The sequence below is a fragment of the Penaeus monodon genome, chromosome 39, assembly GCF_015228065.2.
Source record: "Penaeus monodon isolate SGIC_2016 chromosome 39, NSTDA_Pmon_1, whole genome shotgun sequence".
Lineage (NCBI taxonomy): Eukaryota > Metazoa > Arthropoda > Malacostraca > Decapoda > Penaeidae > Penaeus > Penaeus monodon.
In genome coordinates this window covers 33,427,513-33,439,477 of record NC_051424.1, presented here as the reverse complement: position 1 = coordinate 33,439,477, position 11,965 = coordinate 33,427,513, and the positions used below count along the sequence as shown (strand labels likewise).

Here is an 11,965-nt window from a genome sequence, read left to right as displayed (position 1 = left end):
GGGTTTTGTGGGGGGGGAAAAACCCCCCCCTTCCCCAGCATTTCCATTATCCTTGAACGTTCCAGGGGCTTTTGGGGGGAGGGACGGGAAAGGCCCACCTCCCCCGAGCCGCCCCATTACCCCCGGGGTGGTGGGGGAAAGGGGGTTGGTATGAACCCGGGGTATGCCCACTGCCGGGGGGCCATAGCCCCAACTCTGGGCTTTCCGTGTCTGAGATCCCCCCCAGTTTAGCCTGGGACCCAAGGTCCCCATTACCCATGGTGGCCACAAGGAGGCACTGCAAAGTCTTGTGAAAAAAGGAGGCTGGCCTGGCGGGGGAGACTTATGCAAAGCTGCCCCTTTTTTTGCAAGGCTAGGGGGGGGAACTGAAAGCGGAAGGCATAAAAAACCCTTAAAAATATCTAGGCTACCCCCCCATCCCCTTCCATACCTGCACATAAAAGCACCCCCCCCAAAACACACAACATATTTATTATATTAATATTATATATATAATTATATAATATATATATATATTAGGGATGGGCGGTACTTTTTTTTATTAATTTTCGATTACTTTCACCCGGGAAATTATTATACAGTGATTTTTTGTAGATTATAAGTATAAATTTATAATTTACTTGTATCTCTCTCTCTTCTTTTCTCTCTCTCTCTCTCTTTCCCTTTGTGTGTGTGTGTGTGTGTGTGTGTATGTTGTGTGTGTGTTGGTGTGTGCCCCAGTGGTGAAAGTTTAATATGTCTTTAGGGCAGGTTTTTTTATTAAAGGGTCGGGGGCCCCCCAAAAAAATGTGAGTACCCTAGATTTCCCCCCACTAATTACCACATGCTTTAAAAGACAAATAAAATTTGAATTTCAAAAGTACAAACAGCCCAAAAAGACTCTCCCCTTTTCAGAGGCTTTGGAATGTGCGCAAGGGGCTTTTGGCACTGGGCGTGGACAGGGAACGAGAACAGATTTTAAAACACTTAAAACAAAAACCTTAAGATGGCAACCCAACAGCAACCCTCCACCCAACCCAGCTCACAAGGCACACGGTGAATGGCTTCCTACCAGGTGGCGTGAAAAAAGGGGCGTGCTGTTTGTGCAGGGTTTAGTGGCTGTACCAAGGAAGGCCATGTATTAAAAGCCATTTCTTTAGTCTGGGGAAAATCCCAAAAAGCAGACTACAACGGAAGTTTAAAAGTGAACAAAAAGGGCACTTTTTGAAAAGGGTGCCCGTTTAAGGAATTTGTTCCTCTTTTCCACATCTTCTTCAACTTATTTTGGACGGCCGACCCCCTAACCCCCGCTTTGGGCTTCTCCCCCCTTCGGGTAACCTTTGGAAATTGTTAAAACTAAAACTGATGAGGGAAACCCCATTTCGCACACAAAAGGTCCAGCAGAGTGGGCAGGAGCTATTAAAAAGTTTAGAAAACCAAATTTGTGTCCAAATCCTCCCACTACTGGGAACCGATGCGGGAAAACATCCCCAAATTTGTGATCAGGTTGGGAAATCAAGCAGTATTTTCCCAAGGGGTTCTGCGAAAGTTAGAGAACCCCCTAGAAAGTATGACCTGAATACTTCCCCCAAAATACGCAAGAAAAAAAAGTTTTCAAAAGCACTTGGAACAAAAAAAGAAAGAGGGAAATCGGCAGGAACTTCAAGGTCTTACCCCCAATTTTGGGGGCGTGACTCTGCTCAGGGCTGTATCCAGTCTGAAAATCCCCTAGTCTAAATTTTTACAACCCGGAAGGGAAAAACGTCAACTCTATCGCCATCTCAGGAGCAAAAGCATCCCCTGCAACATTTCCACAAGAATCTGCTACAGGGTTTAAACGCGAAATGGCGCCTGCCTGAAGTGATTGTAATATCAGGTGAAGGAGGAATAGGGAAGACCACGCTGCTGAAGCACATGCTGGAGATGTCGGTGAAAGATCCTTCACAAATTGAGGGACTTCAAGACGCTTCACTGTTACTATACTTACAGCTGCGAGGCTGCACCAATCAGCAGTTGGAATAACCTACTCATGAGTCTTCTTGATAACACATTTCAGGGATCTGGACTTACTACTGATGTTTTGTTGATCTGTTCCTTGCAATGAACATTGTTGTTCTGTTGGATGGTTATGATGAGGTGAGCAAAAAGGCAAAGAAACTCATTACTGATCTCTTATGCTACCAGGAAACCATGCGTATTGTGGATAACCAACAAGACCAGGCTGTGCAAAAGAACTAACTCAGATAATGAAGAATAAAAGGCAGGTAATTAATGTTGAAATCAGGGGGATACGGCGGGAAGACCGGGCACATTTTATTGAAAGTACTCTGGACTGCACTTGTAACAAGATACAACTCGCAGGGAAAAGCTGAAGGAGAAGATTGTCACAAATCTGAAAACCATTAATTTAGAAAAGGGAACACTGGACATTCCTTTAACCTGACACTGGCAGTCATACGTGAAGTTGAGACACCAGGTCAGAGCTCACCAGACATCTACGGTGATTTGACAGCCCTTATGATGGACAAGATCAGGAAAGACTGGCAAGAAAGACATTCATGGTGTCAATGAAGAAGTAAAGCAATACCATGAGTTCCAGAAGGCGATTGCTCTCCAAGGCCTTAAAACACGTGAACATGACCTGTTGTCAGAGACAGTAGAAAATTAAAAGCAAAGTGTGAGAGTCTAAATTTGCCTTACAAGGAAATATTTTCTGGATTTCTGGTCTCAAAGAAATCCCGACAAGGCCTTTTTATCACTGTTATTTGGTCCTTCCCACACAATCAGTTCCAAGAGTACTGGGCTGCTGGCTACATAACCACGCAGCTGTCAACAATGCCAATACCAGATTTGGCAGAGTTACAAGAAATACCAACTTTGACTGACATTGAGACAAGGAGAAAAATTTGTATGAAGGTATTACCACTGGATGAAGAAATTGTAGAACTCATGGTGAGAAGTAATCCTATATTGCAAATTTATGCAGATGGAATTGAGGAAGCAAAACGACTGTCATGGCTTAGTATATCAACAGAGAGTGTAATGTTATTGGTAGATATTTTGTTTAATATTACTCGTATTTTAGCAATGTCACATAAGGACCTACTAGGCCAAAGTTTGCAACAGTATTATCAATTTCATCTTATACATTGAACCAACTATCACTAGAAGAATGTGACAGAATATTCCAAATGGTAATGGTTTCAGAACAACATCCAAAAATAGTAGTAAGTATGTGCCAGTATACTGAAAGAGCGAGGACATCCTGAGTATTGGTGGGAATTACCTGCCTGAGCTTGTGCCTCTGGTTGACTACATGAAGCCTTGCTCTCTGAAGTATTTACGGAAAAGAAAGAAGAAGAACTGAGACCGAACCAGCAAATCTGCGCTCTCGAAGAGTTGGCTAAAACGGACATAGAAATTAGCCTTCACATACGCGTCGATTTGGGACACTGACATGTCTGAGACCTGTCTCAAATATTCAATTGTCAAGAGAACTTTGGCCCAACTGACGAAGTTTAACGGCTCTTTGGCGGCGTCAGGCATGGAATTCCTCCCAGAGAGCCTCAGAAAACTGAAAAACCTCATCTGACAGGAAGGGATGATGGCTTTGCTCAAGAGGCTTCCTCTCCTGCGGAAACTTCATGACTTGAGTGAGTTCACACTTCACTGGACAGAAGTCATTGGGCTGATCTGCCGGTGGATCGTATACAAAGATCATTACTAGCATTTTACTACTAGCATATTTTCTTTTTTTTTCAATAATTCCATATTTGGTGAAAAAATCAAAAATCAAAATGTAAAGCGAGCACACATGCTGTGTGAATTTTGCAGGTCATAGATTCCATGAAATATTAGTTTCTTCTGGGATGTTAAAAAATTCCTTATATCAAAATATTGTCCAATATCCTTTCCGTATTGAAGTATTTTAATTTACTGGGCTGTGATCCTTTATTGTCTGAAGATGAGTATTTGGGAGTGATGTAGTACTCCTCCTGAAAAAGGTATATATCTTTGCTCTCAGAATTCAACACCCCATGTTTACACATCACCAGGCTAGCCTACGTCCAATACTGCTTTCAACATATGTGTGACAGCTTGTCCCCCATTCTTTCCTTAGATTTTTTTTTTTTTTTTTTTTTTTTTTTTTTTTTAAGGAAAGAGAAAATCCCAGCAGGTACAGAGCACAGCATTTTTAGAGAGGAAAATAAATACATCATTCGTGAATGAAGTCATGAAGGAATGCTGAGCCTGCCACCTTTTCAGACTTCTCTGGATCCCTGACAAAAGTCGAGATAGAGCTTCTACCAAAAGTTCTTCAAAATCTAGACGTTACAACAGACGGGGAAGGCCTGCGGGCTCTGGCTAGGAGGCTCCCACATCTCAAGTATCTTTATAGGCTAGGTAAGAGTTCTTAGTCCTTTGTGACATGTGTTGAATTCTCTATGATGTGTATGAATGGGAATGATGAATCAGTTTAGTTAAGAGAGTAATAACTATATCAAGACAGTCATTATAGTTGTAATTATCGCATTTTAGCTTCAAACTTGTGAAATCTGTGAAAACTGCATCTATGACAACCATTCTCTTCCTTCTCAGAAATATGCCTGCTGGATTGTCCCATGCCTGACACACATGCTGACTTGCCATACGAAGGGTTCTTGAAGCTGAACCTGCGGAAGGTCCCCCCCACATTGCTGTGGGTGTGTGACGCCCTGCAGGTGCTCCTGACCACGCGAACAGAGAAGGCCCTTGTCGTGTTCCCTCCTTGCTGCGGTAGGTTCCGCTCTTTCTTCCCTGTTTTCTGCAATGGGTGGTTTTCGTCTTACAAAAAGGAAAGGAGTTGTTCCCCCTCATTATGTTAGGTGGTGTTTCCAGTTACGATACTCTGTCCATTTCATGAAAGGAAGAAATGGCTACTTACCCTAGAGCGCTTTAGAGAAATAATAATTATGTAGTGTTGAAGGCAGCAAATTTTACTAGAAAAGTAATACAAATATTTGTAAATAAATTTCCTAAATCCAAATGTATGTTCACATAGGTATGAGGAACCAGGTGAGTAGAGTGATAATAAACAAGAAAAAAAAAGTTTGCCAGTCAGACAACTTCCAGGGTTGTGGTTGACTTGCCAATTAGTCCTTTTCTGAGACTAAACGTAGTGTAGGTGCAGATCCCATTCTGTCTGCATTATGTGCTGTCCTTCTCTCCTCTTAAGATTCTGAAGTCATACTCAACCTTCCTCAGCCTTTGTCACAGAGCTCATGTCACCTTACTTTATGACAGATGAAATTTTCGAGACGCGATTGAAAGGAAGAGCTGATCGACGCGAGACGATCAGCGTCCGGTCCTTCATATCTTGGCCAACACAGATTAACGTCGAAAGGAAAAAAGCACCAAAAGTATCCAGAGGAGGTGAGTTTCCTTCTGTGGTTTTTAGGGTTTTGGTTGAAGTCTGTCTGACACATTTCCTGAGGATTCGCATGATGATCTTAATTTTCTTCTGTTGCCTGTTCTTTTGTATTAAAGCAGATTTTAAGAGAAATTGTGATACAATGATTGAAACATTTTATTTCTCTCTGTCGACCGCTCGAACTCTCTGTCACACTCAGACTTAATATGAAAATAAAAGAGTAAGGAAAACAGTACAAGGAAAAAAACAGAATGAAATGTAATTAATATTCTCAATAATTATTTCTTTATGTATAGAGAAAGATACCATTTTTTAACAACCAATTCCTGTTTCATTTCTTCCAGGTTATTGCACTGTGACCTAAGAGGAGCCATCAAAGGAAGTCATAAGAGACAGACGGAGAGATAAATGTACAGCTGAAAGGCCTACGTGCAATACAGAACAGAGAGAAGTAAAATTAAATGAAATAAAATAACACTGATAATTACAAAGGAAAACAAAATCCATGACTTTTGGGTCAGTCAGCCTCCCATCACATGGTAAAACCAAAGTAGATCCTGATGAGCTTCTTAGTCCTATTCGAAACGTGTGCGAGGCGAAGGATCCTGAATAAAGGATAGGAATGGAAGCGAAGGAGCCTCAATAAAGAGTAGGGATACCGAAGGAACCACAGTAAAGAATAGGAATATGGAGCGAAGAAAAACTTGATAAAGAATGGATGTAACCCAGTAGTCTCTCTTCCCCTACCAAAGGACCTCCAACAGTGCGATATGATTTTTTTTCACACAAGTCTGTGTGTGCTATAAAGTCCTCTCATTATTTATATTTTTGTGCCAAACTCTGTACCATACAGTGTCTGTAGCCACTGCTATCAACATCGGCATGGCATAGCTGCTGGCATCAGTATCAGCGTATATCATCTGTAGCCGCTGTCATCAGCATCGGTACGGCGTGGCTGCTGGCATCAGCATCACGTATATATCCCCTCTCTAGGGCTCGGGATGATAGTTCTCTCATTGGTTCCGATAAGGATAATGCCATAGTCGTGTTCCTCCGTGCTGATATATGTGCTGAATTACGTCTTGCCCAAGTATTGACGAATAAATGGCGGGGGACCATCACTGGTTTATAGAACAGTTTGAGTGATTACTGGCTTGATAACACGGACATAAGGACCGATCCGAGGACTTCTGTTAAAGACCTTGACTGTTGCCGCTATGCGTATGTACCATACACATACATGTATAGATGTAGATACATGCCCATGTATATTTTTGTTTAATTTAAGTAACAGGATGTAATGACATTCGTAGCAAACAGTAAAATGTATTCTTTCTGTAGTTGTAATGTTGTAAGTTCTGGTATAAAAGTGAATGGAATTGTGACAGTGGCTATGATTATTATTATATTGACTTACGATTGATATTGTATTGATTACAGGTTTGGCCGCATTCCAATAAATGGTGAAGCGAGTACGACGCAGTGGTATCAGTCACCTTGAATTGCCACGAATAATCTAAGCATGTGAAATGGCGCTTACAGTCTCTCTCTCTCTCTCTCTCTCTCTCTCTCTCTCTCTCTCTCTCTCTCTCTCTCTCTCTCTCTCTCTCTCTCTCTCTCTCTCTCTCTTCCACAGAATCCACCTGATTTAGCTATATTTTTGTAGCAGGTAATGCTTTGGTTTAGTGCTAATTATAATTAAGTTCACAAATTATATTATGAAGTTCAGAAGGGTCATCGTACAGCCGTCCTAGTATTGAATTCATCAGTGTTGAAATAAAAGTTCCGATGTTTGATTACCCAATAGAAAGTTCCATGTTTGATTACCCTTTTTGAAAGAGGATTTAAAGACGCTTCCCCCATGCCTCCCCAAAGTTATTGCTAAGGCATAGGCTGTGGACAGCACCTGAGTCAGCCTACAGCCTACCGATCGGCAGACAAACAGACAGAGAACTAATGATTATTGTGGACGGTGATATTGATAATTATGATAAAGATAATGATACTGATTGTAATAATAACAGTGTTGATAATAATGATGTCAACGGTCAGACTTATGGTAGTAGCGTAGAATGGTATTTTATGGTAATCCTGACATAGTAAGACCGCTATACACCATAGATTTGAATTTTCCAATGGTTGTATGGTAGATGGAATGGTAGTTCAGGGGAAGTCCAACATTCCATTGAAGCTAAAGTGTGTGATGTTTATCCTATGGTGGGGATAAGCCTTTAGGTGTTTGCAGGGCACTATAGACACTTTGTCTCGGGGACATAGGGTGATAATCTATAGTGCTGGCGTGGCACTTGCGCCGCAGTCAGTACTACCTGTCGTCGAACAAGAACGTTCGTGAGGGTATATCTTTGGTAGATTTCCCAAAGTCCGGTAAAACCGTACTGAATTCCGTGTGACCATACTAAGTACACTAGATGAGGGTCTACGCTCTTCGTATTCTCCAAGGGGAGAAATTGGACTCTCAGGAGACGAGAGAATTCACTTGTATAAGTAAGTACACTATTAAATGTATAAAGTTATTTCATGTGTTTATAATAACCAATTGAGATAATACTGAAATAAAGTGAAATATACAGAAAGGGAAGTCACACGTAAAATTGGACGTATTATTCTTATAACAAACACTGAGCTCGCTCCGGGGAGAGTGGAATAATTTCTATTATCCAGTGGCCCGTACGCAGGATTTTTTTTTTTCTTTTTCTTTTTCTAGTATCTAGGGTGGTAAGAGTAGTATAACATCAAATAGAGGCACTAGGTAATAACTAGTGACTTGGCAAGGAACTTCACCTCGACTGCCCACCTAGCCCCTGGGTGGCCAAGCCAGCCCAAGTCAGTGCTGGTCCCAAGCCGGATGAAATAGAGAGAATGATTACCTAAAAGGTAACACCGGCACTCTCCGTGGCAAGGAACTGGGGACCCTACCACGTACTCACTCCAAGAGCATCACAACATGGAAACTGCAATTAAGTATCATGCTGTGACCACGGCGGCTCAGACATGAACCTACCTTAAAAAAAAAAAAAAAAAAAAAAAAAGGTAATAATGAGGATGATTAGGGGGAAACAGACAGAGGTGCTAAAAATTATTGTGGACGGATGGACAGCGATACTGATAATTATGATAAAGATAATGATGTATTAATAATTATATTAAAGATGACGATAATGAGTATCATAATAATAATAATAGCAACGCTATTACTGACAATATCTATGGTAATCATAATATCAGTCATTTGTTGATATGGCAGGAGAACTCATTTCCCTGCGTGTATGAAGCACGTTTGACTGATCGGTGCAAATATGTCTCGTTGTGGGGATCAGTAAGACACAGATTTGCTGCGCTTAACTATGTACTGAGGAGGATCATCCACGTGGTACTACAGAGGGTTGTTTACATTTCAGATATAAAACGTCGTTAGGATAAAAGAAACCATACTTTTACATGGGTAACTTAACAAAATAGAATTTCACCTTAGTTTAGGTAATATGGGGTATATCAGAGGCACATGAAATAAAAGCACCCTTATACTAATAACCATCTTTGATTATTCCAACATCATTATTATCATCAACACCGTTATCATGAATATATGAGAATCATAACTACAAAGTGATAGGAATCATGATTGCAAGAAAATGCTAAGTATTGATAAAGATAGTAATAATGATGATACCGGGAACTTCTTAATAGTCCATTTCCATTTATGCGATAAAAGAAAAGAAAAGAAAAAAAGGAAAAAAAAAAAAATTGCAGTGATTTTTACTCAGCAGATAATATTCTTTAGTTCGTTACCCCCAGGGAATATAGATTTCTATGGATTTTTTTCTTATTTTCCTTCTTCGTTCTCCTTTCGTAACTCTATCATTTTCACTCGTCACTGAATTATCAAAATGCCTTCAGTGAGAATTGTTACTTGACAAAACCTTAAAATACCACTACACACTATGATTTCTAATAATGAAATCAGAATCCATCCTCATGCCACAAAAAAAATTGTACATATAAAACCAATTTAGACAATAAAAAACCATCCCTATATATTTTCCATTCCGAATCCCAAACTGCCGAATACTTTAGGCTCGTCGTCCGTCCCCGGCAGTGAGCAAGATGGCGTCGCTGGCGAGGATCGGCGGCCGAGTGATTCGCCTAAATCCCTCCGCTTTCCGGCCCGCGCTTGGTCAGGGCGGCGGGAATCTCCACCTCCAAGAAGAACAAGGACACCGTGAACCTCTCGGACGCCCTCGCGGGACAGGTCAAGACGCAGCAGCAGACAGAGGCCGTGGCGGAGAAAGTGAGTGGTCCGGGCTGTTATTTTGCAGATTCTCGGCAGGGAGGATGGGGCTGGTTTTTGATTGTTATTGTTGCAGATTTTTGTATCGTTGATTTTTGTCTGTGTATTCGTGTATTTTGAGGGAGGGATTTTTTTTTCTTTTCTTTTTTTTTAGAAATATTTGGCTTTGTTTTGAGGATCAGCTGTTCTGCCCAAATTTTTTCGATTTTCGTTTAAAACCCACTTTGGTCAAGGGATAGAGAGAGAGGGCGATTACCTACGAGAGGGACTTGCAGAATAGAAACGAACTTATTATTTATTTTATTTTTTTTTTTTTTCCTTCTTTCCCCACAATACCTTCATGTAACTGATCGTGATGATTTGGTGTCGTTGGATTCCTCGCGGCCTCTCAGGGACGTGTTTATGTAGGAATTATGCCGCAAACAACACTCTTGGCCCTGATAGCACAGGAGGGCAGGAGAGGGACCGGGAAAATTGCTGGATAAACAAGCAATATTTAAAATTCAAAGATAATGCCTCATTATACTGCAGAATGCTCGTGTGCTGCTCCCGTAACAGACAGACTCTGCATCAGGCACTCCCACATGCCAGCCGTAGTCTCTACCCTGTCATGAATATGTGGAGGATGGCATCCATTTGTCACAATGTAGTGGCTGATTCTATGTTGTCTGTATGCATATTTTACCCCACAATTTCCATGGCGCCTTTCATACCCTCTTTGCTGTTGGGGCCAAGATTATCACTAATAGGAGTATCTGCAGCATATTTTCAGTGTATTGAAGCCAATATCGGCACAATAAGTTATGGGAAGGTTTTTTTTTTTTTAGAAATTACAGATATTGATAAACTGGTTGTAAAAACAAATGAGTGTTTTGCTTTTGAAATACGCCATGGTTATTGTTCCAGCACCGGATCTCATCACATTGTGGCTATTCATCCGACATGCATGCTTTGTGCATGAACACACTTTTTTATCTTATCCACTGTTGATGGTGGATAACAATGGATTGTTTCAATGTTGGGAATGAATTTGCAAGTTTGTCGCCGTGAAAAAGAGTTTGTCCGAATTGCAAGAGAGCACTTTCACACAAGAACACGCTCTCGCGCTTGCGCTCATGCGATAATTGTCTAACAATTTCACGATTTTTGTTGTCGTATCTCGTGTCTGTTGGGATATTTTTTCAGCATTATCAGTCGGACACCTATCCTGTATAACTATTTTCCCAGGAATATTGCAGGATGCAATTTATTGTTTGCCATATAATTGAAAATCTCCAGCTTGTCAGTATTCTGCAAATTTGTTTGTTTTCAAAGGTCCCCGTGTGGAAAATAAATAGCAGAGATAGATAGGGTGATAGTACAGGGACTCCAGGCCATGATCCCCAGAAAAGTATAAATATGGTTTTAAATTGGCATTGAAAATCTCCAGCTTGTCATTATTCGGTCCTGTGTGGAATCCATTGTTATTTCCCATCAACGGTGACTAAGACAAAATATGGCGCCAGTGTTTTTTTGATGATTGCGTGAGTGTTCATGCACAAAGCATGCATGCCAGACGAATAGCCCCAAAGTGATGAGATCCGGTGCCGGAACAATAACCACGGCATTTGAAATAACTTCTTTTTTTCTTTTTTTCTTTTTTCTTCTGACTGACAATCAGGCCTTTCCTGACAATATTATATCAGATTTGTTCTCGTGTGATGAGAACGAATCTGATGATCATTTCCGTTGCAAATGTCCCAATAGCAGGGGAGGGCATGAAATAGGTCAGGGAAATTTGGGGGAAAACAGGCTGAAATAAGAATAGAGAAAAAAAAATGCGTAAAACAAGAACAAAAACACTTAGAATGGATAATGATAAGATACTGTTAACATAGATCTTGGGATGCCTCCCGCTAGGGTTGCACATATATGAAAAGTTCTCATAAGGAAGAAATAGTAGATCTGATTTTAAAAACACGACAGTATAGAGATAGCAAACCTTCCTATGGGTTTGCACTGAAGTCAAATCAGACAATGGAAAATGGTTATTGCAAGAATATGTTTAAGTTACAGAATGTACTGGCAACTACACGGTGCAAGAAGTGCAGATAAATCTAGATGGACAGAACTAACAAGACTGACACAAATAGAGATATCACAGTCCTACTTTGGCATGTTGGTTCAAAGTGACGAATCTCGGTTTATGAGTCATGAAAGAGACAACGCACAGCGACCATGACTGAAGCCAAGATGCGTGCAGTCATTTCCGGTGGTCATGAGCTACG

General features: G+C 40.9%; 1 pseudogene; it reads left to right on the top strand.

The window, feature by feature from the left end:
* The first annotated feature begins 985 nt into the window (after window positions 1–985).
* LOC119597612 lies at window positions 986–5,851 on the top strand (annotated as a pseudogene).
* Window positions 5,852–11,965: the final 6,114 nt, after the last annotated feature.